This window comes from Polypterus senegalus, chromosome 18, assembly GCF_016835505.1.
Source record: "Polypterus senegalus isolate Bchr_013 chromosome 18, ASM1683550v1, whole genome shotgun sequence".
In the NCBI taxonomy this organism is placed as follows: Eukaryota; Metazoa; Chordata; class Cladistia; order Polypteriformes; family Polypteridae; genus Polypterus; species Polypterus senegalus.
This window is the reverse complement of record NC_053171.1, coordinates 99,368,574-99,378,662: the sequence shown is the minus strand read 5'-3', so window position 1 is coordinate 99,378,662 and position 10,089 is coordinate 99,368,574. Positions and strand designations below refer to the sequence as shown.

Here is a 10,089-nt window from a genome sequence, read left to right as displayed (position 1 = left end):
AAGAAGATTAGACAGTTGTTTGTTTTTATCTACTTAACAGATATTCCAAATATAGAGTAGATACAGTTAATGTATTGCTTTAAAGGGTATCACTCATTGACTCTGCAGCCTCACCTGATGGAACGAGACTCATAAATTACGATTGGATATCTGTGCTGGTCACAGATTGATCAGCAAAACATGTTTGAATACAAGGTTGCTGATGAATGTATAATACCTGATCCAAGATTACCCTGTTTCAAAGGTTAATGAATGACTTTGCAGTAGTGTGATCTCAGTCAGTTAATTTTGGCCACATATTTAAAGAGACATTATAGATCTCCATTCTGTTATTGATTAATTCATATTAGTTTGCTTTGATAGCAACAAAAGCTTGTCAGAATGATAAGGTACCAACTCGCCATCTCTTCCCAGCATCATCCCAGCTCCAAAGAAGGCAGACACTTCATCACCTAATGACTACACAGATCAGTTGGCTTTATGTCACACATCATGAAGCCTTTTGAGGAGCTGGTACTCGACTATATGAGCCCTGGGGTTGAAAGACCACTTGAACCAACTGCAGCATGTCTATTTGTCAATGTCTGGAGTGGAGGATGCAATTTTCTACCAGTTCCACAAACTCACAGTATTGTGCCTGTTAGGGTGTTTGATTTCTCAAGTGCCTTCCAGCCATCTTTGTTAAGACAGGGCTAAGCAGGTAGATGAGCCTTTGGTGTCATGGATAATGGATTATCTGTCACGCAGACCAGTTTGTGATGTTCAAGGACTGAAACCTGTGATGATGATGTGAGCAAAACTGGAGCACAGCCAGGAATAGTCCTATCTTCTTTTACTGTATCTTCACACTGCACAGCTTGGACTATAAATATAACACCAGGACACTTCACTTGCAAAAATTTTCATATAATTCTGTATTAATGGTGTGTATTGATGAAGGGGAGAAGTCAGAGGACAGGAGTGCTCCTTATTCAGTAAACAAAACTTTCTGCAACTTAACATCAGCCAAATCAAGGATTTGCTTTTTGACTTTTGCCACACCAAACAGTTTCTACACTTGGTCGCCATTCAGACAGTGCACTGTCACAAGTACTTGGGAGTGCATATCAATGACACTGAAGAGGAACTACAAAAGAAAGGGCAGGTCAGACTACATTTTCTTAGGAGAATGTGCTCCTTAAAAGTGGGTAATTACATCCTTTATGTGTTCTACAACTCTGTGATGGCCAGTGTGATGTTATACTCTGTGGTGTGTTGGCCCAGAATAAAAACAAAACTGATATCCACTATGAACAATATTGCACTTCCTCTGTCTAATACACTATCATTAACTACTTTAAGCCAATGAATTATTCAGGGGATGAGTGTACAAAAATCCTGCTTAGGCTCCATTATACTTACAGCAATACACCTTTACAATGGCTAACTTTGACTTCTCTTTTTATCTCTAACCAGATCACAAGTTGTCTTTTTTTTGGTTATTCTAGTTTGTGTTTAAGTGGGGACATTGCTGTTTCCTGTAATGTGTATTTATTTATGTATTGCGCTCCCATATAAAATTATGGAAGTAGCAAAAAAGCCCCACCATTTTTTAAAATGAACAGGAGGAGAGGCATTGGGTCTGTAGTGACGCATGTCACAGTCAGAAGTGTGGAAGAAGGACTTTACATCACATGTACAAGCCATAAAAGGAGATGAATCCTGCCACTTAAACCATCAATTCCAGACACACTGCCGGTGATGCCATTGATGTCACTTAAATCTTGGATATCTGCATATCAGATCATTACTGTATCTTCTCTAACCTAACAACATCTGTTACAATGACAAGAGAGAAGCACATTTTTATTCAACGTGTTTTAATGCCACAGCTGTAGCTCCTTTTTCTAATATTATTAATAGGCAGTTTGACTGTAGTACCTGTTCTAACAAAGTTGGCAATGTCAGCAGTGAGGTCAACAATTTCAATAGGAAACTGAAGGCAGTGGCGGACATAGCAGCTCCTAAAAAAATCAACCACTATAACTGTTGTAATTCTGAGGAAATTTCAAAACTGTCTTTAAATTTGAAAATGGAAAAAGTACTGTAAAATTACAGATAAATGACAAAAAAAATCTAAATTAAAAATCCACTATGAAATACTAAACACTCAGACTATCAAATAAAATATAATTCAATTTAAAAGTTGGTCTGATATGTGTTTACTAGATTGTGTTCCTGATCCCTGTTTTTTTTTTTCTTTTTTGTCTAGTTTAAATAATCTTTTATATGATTATTGTAAATATTTATTTTACATCAATAGTATTACATTTTTGCATTATGTTTTTATGTATGAATCTGTATTCTTCTATTTTCTGTGTGGTACCCCAAGAGGCGGGGCCACCCTGACATCACCACTCCGGACTCTTATTCTCTGGCTATTTAGGTCAGAGCAGAAGGGGTGGGGGGGCATTGAACTTGTTTGGTGTTACAGTGAATATTGTTTATGGGCTTTGGAGCTGGGATTAAGCCCATTGTGGGTGAGGCCGGACATAGGAGGTCAGGCCTGGCCTTGCTTTTAAAGCCTTTTGGAGGCCTCACATCTTTCTCATTATGGGTCTATCTCCAAACCATATACATTTGCTTTCTCTCTAATTCTGTTTGTGATAGAACATGTTCTTAAAGTCATTGTATTAAAAAAAAAAGAACTGATTGATTGATTCTGCCTGTACAGTAACATCCGTTACACACACTCACGTGAGCTTTGAGCCTGAATTCAATGGCAGGCTATTGAAAATTGGCAGTGGCACTGCTAAATATGGATTCAAAACAGCAGGTAAACATCTGGGGAAAGCAGAGAAAAAACTAAAATGTCAGCTTAATGCTTTAATATGGAAATGCGGAACTGTCTTTCAAAGTAAAGGCTAAATTCTTATTTTTAAACGTAGACAAAACAACGCAACACACGCAAAAATAATCTGAACATGAGTGAGCAAAAGATGTTTTAGGAGTTGAGCTCACAAGACCATATGGATGAACATGGTAAGTGCTTGCTTAATCACCCGTCTCTCTTAAGTTGGGCTTTCAAGTGTATGATGACCCATGAAACCCAAGTACACTGCACCAAAACCGTTGATGACCACAGTAAGACATCTAGCTAACCTCTTAATATTCCTCTCCTTAAAACATAACCACAAGACACAACTATCACATCTATTCAGTAAATGTTTTTGGAAGGGCGGGAGTACAGAGATCAACAAAAGGGAGGCGTAAATACGTGTTATTAAAGTTTTCCATATACCTGAATGTATACATACCAAATAAATATTGTTATTTTATTAAAGCTCATCTTGTTCTGTTCCCTGGTAACTGCAAATACATTTTAGAAAGAAGGTGCGTGAACACCCATAAAGTTTATTTTCTAGTAATCTATTCCACTTTATATTTGAAAATGATATCCCCATTCCTTGCATATCAATCTTAATTAATGTGAGTCTCATAAATTCCCTGCAGTGATGTAATCAGAATGACAAATTAAGCAATGGCCAGGAAAAACATCAATTTCAATAAAATGAAATTCACATTAATTTGTTGTTTCTAAACACCCTGCAAATGTTCCTTTGTGGCCCACCAACACTGCACAGCTGTCAGTATCAAGATGGAGCTTATGCTGCTGCAAGAAAGTATAGAGCTTCACGCAAACCTCAGCAGCAGCTTCAACATTCACTCAATGCTCCTGACAGACTACAGTATTTGATTTTTATCCCTTGATCCCTAAGCAGGCAGACAGTGAGCACTGGAACACTCATTTTATATATACCTTTAGGCTGAATCAATCAATGGCACAAATCAAATCCCACACCTCACCATCTGACAGATTCAATGCCATCATCTTTGCTTTTTAGTTGTTATTCCACTAACTGCTAAACTAAAGACCTCCGCCTCTTTCATTTCTCCATTGTCTTACTTACATAGCCGTGGGTAGTTTTGTTGGCTTACACTAAATAATAAAGTTTACATGCACAGAGCTATTCTAAAATATAACATTAACACGATCTGTAAATTAACAGTTAATATCACACATTCATCCACATGCCATACGTAAATATGTAATGTCATACTTATTAACTTAAGGAATATTATTCTAATTTTAGTACAGCTGGTCTTGTTATTTCCTCTGGTAGCTATAAATATATATAAAAAGAAGGTGCTTGAAGACCCATAAAGTTAGGGTTAAGGTTAGTAATAGGGTTTCTCCTTATGTTTAAAAATACACAATTCAGACGTGATCTTTTTTGCCAGCGTACTATAATTGCAAGGTGATGAAATCAAAATATACTTTCTTAAAACGGGTTCGGATTTCTGCCAAGAAGGTTTTTCTGGCAAAGATCAATTATATTTTTGTGTGGATATCTCTAACTCCAGCATACCATCAATCATATCTAGAATATTCACTTGATTTAACTTTTGAAGTTCAAAATAAATGTCTAAGCACATGTATGTCCCTGGTCAAAGGCTAATTTACGTGATCCTGTGCCCAATTTTACCTTAAGGTTGGAGTTAGAACCTCAAACTCTTTTTAAATTCTTAGGGTGAATCAGTTAATTTCAAGACGTTTGTGGAGTCAAGTACAGATGAATGCATTGTCAGTGCCAAAGTAGTTCAATTATTAGGATTTAAACAACTAATGTGACAAGTAGGGGGTATTACAACACCCCAAACCCAGGAAACAACAACACAGACACAAGTCTCAGGTACAAATGCAAGAACTGTTTAACAAATACGTTACAAAGGCTTCCTTTTGATAATGGCACAAACTCAATACAATTCTTTTCTCTTTCTCTCTTTGTTTCTTCTCCTCCAGACCTATCAGGCGAATTTTGTCCGTCCTCCACATTCGACTCCATCTCACCTGGATTAGGTTGAGCATCTTCTTTTATCTTGGACCTGGGAGTACTTTCGGTGGTAGGGCATTGCTCATTGGAAGCACTTCTGGGTCAAATGGAAGCTCTAAAAAGTAGGGATTACTAATCCCAGCATTTCCTCCTAGCGGCCCCCACAGAACCCATAAGGGGCTGAGCCATGGAACTACAGGTCCCAGCATGCCCTGTGGGTGGGATTGTGGGAAACCTAGCCCAAGGATGTTGCTCACTATCATATCTGGGGAGCCATTGACCTGTAAAGGAACTTTAGTCCATCTCTGCCGGGACACTAACATACTGTATTCACTCCAAAATTGACACCTCTTGCCAACCTTCTTCTTTGGCCATTCAGTACGGCAGCCTCCTGGCCCAGGTAATGAATCATACACCATCTCAGTTGGGATGCCAGCCCATGCCTGCTGTACCTCACATAAGGTAATAGGTCATTAATAAAAAACCAATTGCTACTGATTTCTCTGAACACTGCACCACACTACCTATTTTTGTTTGCTAAGGGACTTGACTTAAAGCCAGAAATTTGCTGGTTTAATGCCTTCGACTGCCTCACAGTGTGACCTTGATGAATTCACTTTACCTTCCTGCCGTGAAGAATTGTGGGGTGTTTAGCTTCTGGCACAGCAGCCTTGCTGAGTCTGCCTCAGACATTTAGAATTCCACTTTGCAAGACTACGTCAAGTTGGTAGATTTGACTATTCTTTCTTTACATGGTAATTGTTCTGTAAAGCTTTAATATCTTCTAGATAGGCTTGCAATTGACTGAGGCAAATAAGCTTTTTTCAGCTTTAGGTAAGTTTTATAAGGAAAGTTGCTTTAACTTCATTGTTGTTTTATATTCCTTCATATGTTCTGTGATTAGTGATTTCAGTTTTAAACTCACACTTATTGAGTTTACTATACAGTAAAAAAAAAAAAAAAAAAGGTTGACTATCAGCTAACTGTTTGGGTGACAGCTCTGCTCAATTAGTATATGTAATTAGTTTAAAGAAAGGAAAAAAATCTCGGTAACCAAAAGGGTTCAAGGGGACGTTATCTGTCACTATATATATATATATATATATATATATATATATATATATATATATATATATATATACTAATAAAAGGCAAAGCCCTCACTCACTCACTCACTCACTCACTCACTCACTGACTCATCACTAATTCTCCAACTTCCCGTGTGGGTGGAAGGCTGAAATTTGGCAGGTTCATTCCTTACAGCTTCCTTACAAAAGTTGGGCAGGTTTTATATCGAAATTCTACGCGTAATGGTCATAACTGGAAGCAGTTTTTCTCCATTTACTGTAATGGAGATGAGCTTCAACGCCGTGGGGGCGGAGTTTCGTGTGACATCATCACGCCTCCACGTAATCACGCAGTACATAGAAAACCAGGAAGACCTCAAAAAGCGCTGAAGAAAACATGCATTATATAATTGAGAAGGCAGCGAAACAATAAGAAGCGAGCGAGTGACATATACAACCATATTCATGAGTTCTGCTACTTCGGAAACAAAGCACGATGTAAACCTACACTTTAAATTAAGTTCATAGACAGGCTGCGCTGGCGTTTGTAATTTAGTGCCTGCCCATATAAGGCCGTCCGTCAGCGGCAATCCAATAGCAAACTGCCACGGGTAAATATTCACGGGTGAAGGACTGTGCTTATGGAGAGGAAGATGAGATGGTCAGGGTGGTGTTTGACACAAACTCAGCGAAACTGCGAGAGAAAGTTTTAAGTGCCAGGACTAAGGTAACATTAAATACAGCCACGGACATAGCACGAGATGGCACCAGCACAGCTGGGAACCTTCGATGCATGTACACCGAGTGGCTCACGTGAACTGACGAGTGCACAGATAAAAGCAACAGTTCCAAAGAGCACTGAACAAAACCGAATTACACAATTGAAAAGGCAGCAAAAATATGAAGCGTCTGATAAGCATATTCATAAATGCAGCTACTGTGGAAACAAAGCACACGGTGGAAAAAGTCAATGTCCCGCTAAAGGAAGACAGTGTAAAAAAAACCCGTGCATGCAGTGTGTCAGGTCTCAGATAAAGAAGAAGACGAGCTGTTTATTGATGCAGTAAGAAACGAATCGATGAATGAAACCTGTCATCTTTACAACGATTGACAAACACGGAATGTAACTTGAACACAACACATCCTACAAATACGAGCCTGATTGAAAGAAATAATGATAATCAAATCCTTGATGACAGCAACACTCAGTAACACTCACAAAACAAATACTGTATATTGACAGTCATGTTACGTTATTTTTAAAATGTTCCCTTTTCTTTTTCTAGCTTTTTTAACACACTACTTCTCCATGATACGCGGGTATATATATATGTATATATATATATATCCCGCTCTACATACTCGAATAATGGATACTTTATTCGCCATCAATGATTGTTTTGGTAAAGCCATACTCAGTGTATTCATTAGATGAACGGTAAAAAGTAAGAGCGATGGGAGGATGAATCATTGAGGCATGCAGGCTGTAGTCTTGCGTCAACTCTATCTGAATTGCGCGATCACATTTGAAAAAATATATCTTTTCAAGTTCTATTTAGTCCATATGTGTCAAACTCAAGGGCATGAGATCATTTTATATACTGTATTATTGTTATTAAAGCCCGGTATATGAAGCGCTGGTAACACAATAAACTACAGATCCCATAATGCAGCGCTTCAGCTGCCTTGCATCAGGGTAACCTGAATGCAATTCAGAAGATACAGAAAACAGCATAATTAAATAAGAATCTGACACTTCAGCGGACGTTTTACCGTGCACAATCACAAAGTGATTTCAAGTGAAGCTGCTTTTATGGGAGACACAAATGCACCAGTTCACCTTGCCCCACTTTCCTGTTGCCAAGTAATGTTAAACCAAGTCGTCACTACGGTGTTCCCAAATATGCACTTTGCTGATAAACTGAGCGCACTGAGTTTGCACGGCGCTTTGGTGACTTTGATGAACAAAAAAAGTCTGTCTACATGCGGCTCGAACCTTGTGCATGTTTGGTAGCACATATCTGTGTGAGAAGCTCTTCTCAGTGATAAAGACTAACAAAACAGCACACAGGTGTCGCCTCACTGATGAGCACCTGCAATCCATCCTGAGAATCTCCACAACACAGAACCTCACAGCAAACAGAAACGAACCTGTGGCCAAAAAAAGATGCCAGGCGTCCAGCTCTAAAATGACATCTGAGCAAAGACAACTGAATGATTTGATTTGTTATTGCACGTAAGAGCGGAGTCAACTGTTTTAACAAACAGCGTATTGCACTGATCTGAAATAGCTGTGTGTGTATATATGTATATATATATATATATATATTATTTGTGTATATATATGTGTGTGTATGTATGTATATGTGTGTATATATGTGTGTGTATATATGTAGATATATATGTATGTATATATGTGTATATGTATAGATATGTATATATATATATATATGTTTATGTGTGTGTGTGTAAATATATATATATATGACAACAACACTCATCACTCACAACAGTGACAAAACAATTACATTGACAATCAGGTTACGTTATTTTCAAAATGTTTCCTTTTCTTTTTACTTCTCCGCTGCCAATCGCAGGTATTTTGCTATATATATATATATATATATATATATATATATATTGTGGCCCCGCCGACGCCAGGAGGACGTGAGGAGGGCTTGTGCCTCCTCCAGACCGCGAGGCGTCCGTCCTGGTTCTGTTGGGGCCACGGGTTGAGGGCATGGAAGCCCTTCCCTGTAGGGGCCCGTGGTCACCGCCAGGCGCGCCGATGCCGGTTTATCCCGTCGCGGTTGCCGGTTGGGGCTGGAGCCCGGCGGGGCGCTTGGAGGACCGGAGGAGGCGCAGTGCCTCCTCCAGACGGAGTGGGGGCGTCCGTCCTGGTTAGGCAGGGGGCCTCGGGTACAGGGCTTTGAAGCCCAGCCCTGTAGGGACCCGTGGCCACCGCCAGGCGGCGCCCCGGTGCCTAATTATCCGGGGAGCCCGCACTTCCGCCACACCAGGAAGTGCCGGGGAAGACGACGGCGAGACACAGATGGCTTCCGGGTGCACGGCGGCCCTTCCGCCACACAGGGGTGTGGCCGCTGTTAAGTGCCGGGAAGCAGCTGGAGCCCATCCGGCTCCCCATAAAAGGGGCCGCCTCCCTCCAGTCGGTGGTGGAAGTCGGGAGGCAGAAGGACTGAGCTGGAGAGAGAGGACGGGAGGCGGCCAGGACAAAGGCAAAGAGACTGTGGGCCCTGGACTTTGGGGGAAACAGTGCAAGAGGCACTGGGGGTGCACGTGAGCCATTTTTGTATTTATTATTAGCGACAATAAATGGTGTGTGGTGAAACAATGTCGTCCGTCTGTCTGTGCCGGGGCCAGCGTTCACAATGGCGCCCAACGTGGGGCCCGAACCCACGACCCTGAGATTAAGAGTCTCATGCTCTACTGACTGAGCTAGCCGGGCAGGGGAGACAAGATGGCAGCGGGCGGTGGTCCCGCCGCTGACAGGCACGGGATTGGCCGGTTTGTCTTGCTTGCCCGCCGATGATTGGATAGAGGCGGGCCCAAGGAATGCCAGTCTCGCCAAACCGAGACCCGATTGGGCCAGAGGGAGTGGCCCAGAGGAGGCAGGCGTCGCGTGGAGCTGATGGACAGGTAAGCCCACCGACGCCTGTCTCTCTCTTTCCACCAGCGGCTCGGCGTCGCCGGAGGAGTCCTTCGCCCGCCAAGCCGTCTTTGAGGAGTTGCTGCGTGTTCTAGTCGCCAGTGCGAGCAGCTGATGGAGAAGGCGGTCGCGTCTGGAGTGACACCGCGTGAGACGGAGGAACGGGCGCGGCGCTGGAACCGGAGGCAGGCAGAACACGGCGGGAGTGGTGAGTGTTGCCGTTCCGTAAAGCAAGTGGGGGTTCGCGAACATGGCCGTGACTGTTTACAGGACGGCGGCCCGGTAGGCAACTTCCCAACAGCGGATGCGGCGGTGCAGACAGCTAGCGAGGCTGGGAGATCAACACGCAAGGGCTGGTAGGATCGGGCTGCTGAGTGCCCTGGGTCCTAGCGCCCTGCGCTTCAAGCCCGCAGCTGTCTCCTGTCGCTCTGCCTGGGCAGACGGGGCTGGATTTGAGCTTTGCTGTGCTCAGACCCAGACC

At 42.0% G+C, this 10,089-nt stretch overlaps 1 non-coding gene across 1 annotated transcript; it reads right to left on the bottom strand.

The window, feature by feature from the left end:
• Positions 1-9,334: 9,334 nt before the first annotated feature.
• Positions 9,335-9,407, bottom strand: trnak-cuu. Its single transcript has one exon. It is a non-coding gene; the product is annotated as a tRNA-Lys (tRNA).
• Positions 9,408-10,089: the final 682 nt, after the last annotated feature.